The following is a 9,154-nucleotide window of genomic DNA, read 5'->3' as shown; positions in this document are numbered from 1 at the left end:
TGACAAAGGCAAAGATCCAGAGGAAGATGAACCAGAAGAAGCTGGTCCCTCTGATTCACAATCTCAGAAGAAGAGCATAATCACTGCGGCTCATCCTAAGGAATTGATTCTGGGTAACAAAGATGAACCAGTCAGAACCAGATCAACCTTCAGACCCTCTGAAGAGACCTTGCTCAGTCTGAAAGGATTGGTGTCCTTAATTGAACCCAAGTCAATTGATGAAGCTCTTCAAGACAAGGACTGGATTCTGGCTATGGAAGAAGAACTGAATCAGTTTTCCAAGAATGATGTTTGGAGCCTAGTGAAGAAACCTCAAAGCGTTCATGTGATTGGAACCAAATGGGTGTTCAGAAACAAGCTGAATGAGAAAGGAGATGTAGTCAGAAACAAGGCAAGGCTAGTTGCTCAAGGCTACAATCAGCAAGAAGGAATAGACTATACTGAAACATTTGCTCCAGTAGCAAGACTAGAAGCAATCAGACTGCTGATCTCTTTCTCAATGAATCACAACATAATTCTTCATCAGATGGATGTTAAGAGTGTCTTCCTAAATGGTTACATCTCAGAGGAAGTCTATGTTCATCAAACCCCAGGTTTTGAAGATGAGAAGAACCCTGACCATGTTTTCAAATTGAAGAAATCTCTCAATGGTCTGAAGCAAGCTCCCAGAGCATGGTATGAGAGACTCAGCTCATTCCTTCTGGAAAATGAGTTTGTAAGGGGTAAAGTAGATACAACTCTCTTTTGCAAAACTTACAAAGATGATATCTTAATTGTGCAAATTTATGTTGATGATATTATATTTGGTTCTGCTAATCAATCGCTATGCAAAGAATTTTCTGAGATGATGCAAGCTGAATTTGAAATGAGTATGATGGGAGAACTCAAGTACTTCCTGGGTATACAAGTTGATCAAACACCAGAAGGAACGTACATCCATCAGAGCAAGTACACTAAAGAACTTCTGAAGAAGTTCAACATGACAGAATCTACAATTGCTAAGACTCCAATGCATCCTACATGTATCCTGGAGAAAGAAGATGCAAGTGGTAAAGTTTGTCAGAAGCTCTATCGTGGTATGATAGGATCACTTCTATACTTAACTGCATCTAGGCCAGATATTCTGTTTAGTGTTCATCTATGTGCTCGTTTCCAATCAGATTCGAGGGAAACCCACTTAACTGCTGTTAAGAGAATCCTGAGATATTTGAAAGGCACCACTAACCTTGGCTTGATGTATAAGAAAACATCAGAGTATAAGCTTTCAGGTTACTATGATGCTGATTATGCTGGAGATAGAACAGAGAGAAAAAGCACTTCTGGAAATTGTCAATTTCTGGGAAGCAACTTAGTCTCATGGGTAAGCAAGAGGCAATCAACCATTGCACTATCCACTGCAGAGGCAGAATATATCTCAGCAGCAATTTGCAGCACTCAGATGCTCTGGATGAAACATCAGCTGGAGGATTATCAAATCCTTGAGAGCAACATCCCAATCTATTGTGATAACACTGCTGCAATCTCACTGAGTAAGAATCCTATCTTACACTCAAGGGCAAAACACATTGAGGTAAAGTATCATTTTATTAGAGATTATGTTTAGAAGGGCGTACTTCTTCTGAAGTTTGTTGATACTGACCATCAATGGGCAGATATCTTTACAAAGCCCTTAGTAGAGGATAGATTTAATTTCATTCTGAAAAATCTGAATATGGACTTTTGTCCAGCATGAAGATGGATCAGAACCTCTGACTATGATGCTTCTTTATCAGAAGATGTCTAGTTCAGAAGGTAACTCTATCAGAGTTTAAGTACCCATTGGTGCTCACTCTGAAGCTGAGACAGTAAACGTGTGTTAATAGGTATGATACATCGTTCCTTGTGCCCGTGCTGACAGTCTGTCGTAATGAGTGTTGATGTGCTTCTCTCCATCGTGTGTTATGTGTATTAACTATTGCTATGATGTCTTTAATTTTTAACCGTTGATTTTACTTTGTTTTTTAATCAACAACGGTTATTTTCAAAACCCACTATACACACACGTTCTCCATCACTTCCTGCGTTACTCTCTCTCTCTTCGGTTTGCAAAATCCCTTAATCCCCACGATCTTTCTCTCTCTTCATTCATCCTCTTTCTTTCTACCCAAACCTTCAACCGCTTCAAAGATGGTGAAATCTAACAGAGGTGAAACTGTCGACGGAAGGAGATTTCCAGTCATGGAAGTAGGTCAGATTACCGGCCAATCGAGCTCTGCAACACAACGAAATCAACCAGAAGCTCAAGCTACAGGGCAGATGATTCCTCTCGCACAAAGGGGTTGTGTCGTTACGTGTTTCTACTCTCCTGATGAACTCCAGGTTCTTGCTGAATGGAGATTCGACCTTGACAACATTGCTGCAAATGGGTTTGATCTTCGTTCTGAAGTTAAAGCTCAAGGCTGGGAAGAATATTTCAACAGGCTTCGTGGTCCAGTCTACATCAAGTTGGTAAAGGAATTCTGGAAACATGCCGACTGTGATGATAACCAAGTGGTTTCCTACATTGCTTGCAGAAGAATCATCATCACGGAGAAATTGATTGTTGATCTTCTGGGTGAGTACACTGGCACAGGCTACAGATTCCAACAGACGGAATCAAAGGTGAAACCCAAGACCAAAGAAGGTACCAACAAAGCTCTCTACACAAACTATAAGTCAGGCAAGAGTGACTACAAAGTGGTAGAACTTCATCCTAAGCTGAGGATTTGGCACAAGATTCTGCTTCATTGCATCAATCAGAGACCAAAGGGAAGCTCTCCAGACTACATCAACTTTTGTCAGAAAGTGATGCTCTTCTTCATTCAGGATCGCAAGAAGATCTGCATTCCCTTCTTCCTGTTCTCTTACCTCAAAGAATGCATCAGGAAGTCCAGAACAACTGCTTCTTCAAAGTCTGCTATCAGATACATTCCTTTTGGAAGATTTCTCTCAGACCTCTTCCTTGAAAGCAAGTTGATAGAAGATCTGACTAAGGCAGGCTGCACAGAGGATCTGACAACTGTTGTTGGTGATGTCTTCACCTCCACATCCATGAAGAAGATGGGATTGATCAAGACAAAGGTTGCACCTGATCATGAAGATACCTCTGATGAAGTCAGACAGAGAAGAGTCCCTCTGACCAATTACCCTCTGTGGTCCCAAGCTGATGATCCAGTTGCTATCTTGCACTATCTAGCTGACTTGAGGGAACAAGGTTATGAAATAGATGTGGACGAGTTCTTCAGAACCCTGCCACCAGCTCCAGAGTTTGATTCTCCTCCCAAGAAGAAGAAGAAGAGAAAAATAATAATAGAGGAATCCTCTGAAGAGTCTAATCCCTCTAACGGTGTTGATCAGAAGAAGAAGAAGAATGACAAGCGTAAGAGGAAGCATGTGGAACCCACCAAGCCAGATGCTCCATCTGATGGCGATGATGATAATGCTCCTCCACCAAAGAAGTCAAAGAAGCAAGTGAGAATAGTGGAGAAGCCAACTCGTGTGGAACCAGCTGTTGAGGTAACCAGAACTGAGGCTCCTGCCAGGGTTACTCGGTCTGCAGTGAGATCATCAAGTAAGTCTGCTGTTACATTTATTGATGATGATTTAAGCGCATTTGATGCACTCCCAATCTCTGCACTTCTTAACCGCACTGCTACCCCACTCTCTCCAATTCAAGAGTCTCAACTAGCTGAACAAAACACCTCTCCACCCACTTCACCTAGATCTTCATTTTTTCAACCCTCTCATGAAGAAGCACCTCTTTGGATCATGCTTCAGACTCCAAGACCCTCTGAACCTACCTCACCTATAACCATTCAATACAACCCACAAGCCTCTGAACCCATTATTTCAGATCAATCACACCATGAACGCAGAACCTCTGATCACTCTGTCCTCAGAGCATCAGATCATCCTGTTCGCAAAACAACTGATACAGAAAACACAACTCCTTGTCCCTCTATATCTTTTCCCACAAATGTTGCTGACTTCTCACCCTCCAATAACTCTGAATCCATTTGCAAATTTGATCAAATTGCGAAAGAAAAAGAGTCTGCAATTCCTGAGTACTACCTGTAGTTCTTTTGATTGGCTGCATTTTGCTCAAAACATGATGGGCAACCATATGTTCCAACATCTGGAGCAACATGGTGGAATTACGTATGTTGTTGGTTCAGTCGTTAAAGTCAAGTTTGTTGTGAGGTTGCTGATTGCATGAGGATTCAGAAGATTTATTCTATGCTGTGCGTTTTATCTTCTGAAGGCGTGTTTGTTTTAATCTTGGCTGAAGTAACAAGATTGATAGCGTGTGAACCAAGTCTATCTCAAAGTTTGAATTATGTTTTACTTGGTTCTGTTATTTTATTCTGGTAAGATTTGATTCCATGAAGATTCTTTCCAGAAGTGTGTTAGTGGACTCTATGACGTTCAGCCCATTGAAGATCCAAGCCCCAAGTGAACGTCTATATAAAAGGAACTTGTAAACCCTAGCTGCGCACGGATTCAGAGATTCAGATATTGATCTTAGGGTTTTGTTTGTGAGTCCTCTTGTGAGTGTTGTATCAACTTAGTGCTTTAGTTCATCAAAGTACTGAGTTGAATTTGTTTAGTTGAGTTGTAATCTCATCAAACTGTTTTTGATAAACATGTCTTGATCACTGTGGCAGTGATCGTTAGGAGTTAGAGAAAGTTTTCTCATAACTTAGAGGAGAAGGGCTAAGCTTGATTCACTTGTGTAATAGTGGTGAACATATAAGAGGCTCTATACTAAGGGGGAGTACTTAGGTATAGGAGGGACTTTTATGTGACCTGAGAACTATTATTTGATAGTGAATTGACTCCTGGATTGGTATCCTCCAGACGTAGGTGATGTTCACCGAACTGGGTTAACAACTCCTTGTGTTTTAACTGTTTGTTTGTTTTTGATACTCTGATTGTGTTTTGTTGTGTTACACATTGTTGCAACATTGTGTATCACATCTGTCCTAGGTGAATACGAATTTCAATTGGCATCAGAGCAGGCACCCTGTTCTGGTTGGGTGAGCTCCAGGGAAGACAGATTCGGTTCCAATGGACAACTCAAAGGAAGGTGGCTCTGTGAATAGACCACCTATTCTGGATGGCACCAACTACGACTACTGGAAGGCTCGCATGATTGCGTTTCTCAAATCAATTGACAGCAAGACCTGGAAGGCTATTGTCAAAGGTTGGAAACATCCGGTGAACATACCCAAGGAAGGGTCATCTGTTGGTGAGTTGAAACCTGAGGATGAATGGAACAAAGAAGAGGATGAGGAGGCGTTGGGTAACTCTAAAGCGCTAAATGCTATATTCAATGGAGTGGATAAAAACATGTTCCGATTGATCAACACTTGCACTGTGGCAAAGGATGCTTGGGAGATTCTCAAGACTGCTCATGAGGGGACTTCCAGAGTTAGAATGTCAAGGCTTCAGATTCTAACAACTCAGTTTGAGAACTTAAAGATGAAGGAAGATGAGACCATCTCTGATTTTCATATGAGACTGCGTGATATGGCAAACTCCTCTTTCGCTTTGGGAGAACAAATGTCAGAGGAGAAGCTTGTGAGAAAGATTCTCAGATCTCTTCCTAAGAAGTTTGACATGAAAGTAACTGCTATTGAAGAAGCTCAAGACATAAGCAGTATCAAGGTGGATGAGCTTATTGGATCCTTGATGACTTTTGAAATGACTCAAAATGATAGACCTGAGAAAAGAAATAAAAGCATTGCTCTTGTCTCAAGCACAGATTTAGATGAAGATATGTCTGATAATGAAACTGGTGAAAGCATATCAGAAGCCATTGCTTTTCTGGGAAGAAAATTCAACAAGGTTTTGAAGAGGCTGGATAAACGATCAAGGCCAAATGTGCAAGACAAACGACCTGACAACTTCAAGAATCAGCAATTTCAAAGAAAAATGAAAGATGAAGACAAGGCAGGAAATGGCCGAGGAGTTCAGTGTCATGAATGTGAGGGTTTTGGCCACATCAGGGCTGAATGTGCCACATACTTAAAGAAACAGAAGAAAGGAATGGTCACCACTTGGTCTGATGATGAATCTGATACTGAAGGTGAAGATGTAACAGCAAACAAAGTAACATCATTCATGGTTAGATGTGATTCAGATGATGAAGACAGTGACAAGGAAATCTCCGATGAGGAACTTGCTGAAGCCTATAAACTTCTCTACACTAAGTGGAAAGAAGCATGTATCTACGGTCAGCAACAAAAGAAGCAAGTCCTTGACCTTCAAGCTGAGAAGAAAAAGCTAACTGAAGAAGTTGCCTTATTGAACTCAAAAATGGAAGGAATGACCAAGTCCATTCGTATGATGAGCAAAAGCACTGATATTCTGGATGAAATTCTTGATGTGGGAAAAAGTGCAGGTGATAAGACTGGGATAGGATTTGATTATCGTGCTGTTAACAAGGCAAGTCAGAACATGACCAAGGAACATGTGCAGATTGGAAGGAAATCAAATGTTAAAAGCACTTTTGGGGATGGAGCCAAAGGAAAGATTAGAGGAATTGGAAAATTGTCTGACACAGGATCTCCAAACCTTGATGATGTCTTGCTAGTTGAAGGGTTAACTGCAAACTTGATCAGCATAAGTCAACTTTGTGACCAAGGCTTGAAGGTGGTGTTCAAACAGTCTGGGTGTGTTGTCAAAAATAAGAACAAGGATGTGCTGATGAGAGGAGCTAGATCAAAGGACAACTGCTACATGTGGACCTCTGAAACAACATCCTTGTCTGCTCTATGTTTGATGTCTAAGGAAGATGAAGTTAGAATCTGGCACCAAAAGTTAGGTCATCTGAATCTTAAGAGTATGAAAAGGATTGTTGCTGAGGAAGTAGTTAGAGGGATACCAAAGTTGAACATCCAAGAAGGAAAGGTTTGTGGTGAATGTCAGATTGGGAAGCAAGTCAAAATGTCTCACCAGAAGTTACAACATCTGACTACATCAAAAGTGCTTGAACTACTGCACATGGATTTGATGGGGCCAATGCAAGTGGAAAGTCTGGGAGGAAAAAGGTACGTTTTTGTTTGTGTAGATGATTTTTCCAAGTTCACTTGGGTAGAATTTCTGAAGGAGAAGTCAGACACCTTTGAAGTGTTCAAAGAACTATGTCTCCAAGTGCAAAGGGAAAAAGGGAGTGGGATTGTCAAAATACGAAGTGATCATGGAAAAGAATTTGAAAATGGTCAATTCTCTGAGTTCTGCTCATCTGAAGGAATCAAACATGAATTCTCTGCTCTTATCACTCCTCAGCAAAATGGAGTGGTTGAAAGGAAGAACAGGACATTGCAAGAATCTGCTAGAGCTATGTTGCATGCAAAAAATCTACCATATCATTTTTGGGCTGAAGCCATCAACACTGCCTGCTACATTCACAATCGTGTCACTATTCGTCAAGGAGACACAGTCACTCAGTATGAACTATGGAAAGGAAAGAAACCTACAGTGAAGTATTTCCATGTTTTTGGGAGCAAGTGCTACATTCTGACTGACAGAGAACATAGGAGAAAACTGGATCCTAAAAGTGAAGTTGGAATATTTCTGGGGTATTCTGGAAATAGCAGAGCTTACAGAGTTTATAATATCCGCACGAGAGTCATGATGGAATCCATTAATGTTGTTGTTGATGATACATCCAATGAGAGAACGGAACAAGCACATGATGAAGATGATCTACCGTATGAGTGTACTGATGGGGAACCAGATGAGCCAGCAATTCAATTCCAAAATGAACAAGAAGACACTGTCTCTCAACTGCCTTTAGCTACCAAAGAACCCTCTATTAGAATTCAGAAGATACATCCAAAAGAAAATATCATTGGTGATCTGAATGATGGGGTAATTACAAGGTCAAGGGATCTAGTTTCTAATGCATGCTTCATATCAAAAATAGAACCAAAGAATGTCAAAGAAGCTCTGACTGATGAGTTCTGGATTCAATCCATGCAAGAGGAACTGGAACAGTTCAAGAGGAATGAAGTGTGGGAATTGGTTCCAAGACCTGATGATGCAAATGTTGTGGGAACTAAGTGGATATTCAGGAACAAGTCTGATGAAAGTGGTAATGTGACAAGGAACAAATCTCGTCTAGTTGCTCAGGGATACTCTCAAATAGAAGGGGTAGACTTTGATGAAACATTTGCTCCTGTTGCTCGTCTTGAATCTATCAGATTGTTGTTAGGAGTAGCATGTTTGCTAAAATTCAGACTATATCAGATGGACGTCAAGAGTGCATTCTTGAATGGTTACCTGGATGAAGAAGTCTATGTGGAACAACCTAAAGGGTTTGTAGATCCAAGTTTTCCAGATCATGTGTACAGATTGAAAAAGGCTCTGTATGGCTTAAAACAAGCACCTAGAGCCTGGTATGAAAGATTAACAGAGTTTCTGATTAACAATGGTTATGACAAAGGTGGCATTGACAAAACCTTGTTTGTTAAGAAAAATGGCAGTGAACTCATGGTAGCTCAAATTTATGTTGATGACATCGTGTTTGGTGGCATGTCGAACCATATGGTGGAACAATTTGTTGAACAAATGAAATCTGAGTTTGAAATGAGTCTTGTAGGCGAGTTAACTTACTTTCTGGGACTTCAGGTAAAACAGATGGAAGATACCTTATTCATCACACAAAGTAAGTATGCCAAGGGAATTGTTAAGAAGTTTGGTCTTGAGAATGCTGGCCATAAAAGAACTCCTGCTGCAACTCATATCAAGCTTACAAAGGATGGGAAAGGTACTGATGTGGATCCTAGTTTATATAGAAGCATGATTGGAAGTCTTTTGTATCTCACTGCCAGCAGACCAGATATTACTTTTGCAGTTGGAGTTTGTGCTAGGTATCAAGCAGAACCAAAGACTAGTCATCTCATTCAAGTGAAAAGGATCATTAAGTATATCAGTGGTACAAGTGATTATGGCATTTTGTACTCTCACAACACTAATTCAGTGTTAACAGGTTACTGTGATGCGGATTGGGCTGGAAGTGCTGATGATAGGAAGAGCACATCAGGTGGATGTTTCTTTCTTGGAAACAATCTAATTTCTTGGTTCAGTAAAAAGCAAAATTGTGTCTCTCTCTCTACGGCAGAAGCTGAAT

The sequence above is a fragment of the Lotus japonicus genome, chromosome 4 (assembly GCF_012489685.1).
Source record: "Lotus japonicus ecotype B-129 chromosome 4, LjGifu_v1.2".
NCBI classification, from domain to species: Eukaryota; Viridiplantae; Streptophyta; class Magnoliopsida; order Fabales; family Fabaceae; genus Lotus; species Lotus japonicus.
This window is presented reverse-complemented; position numbering follows the sequence as displayed.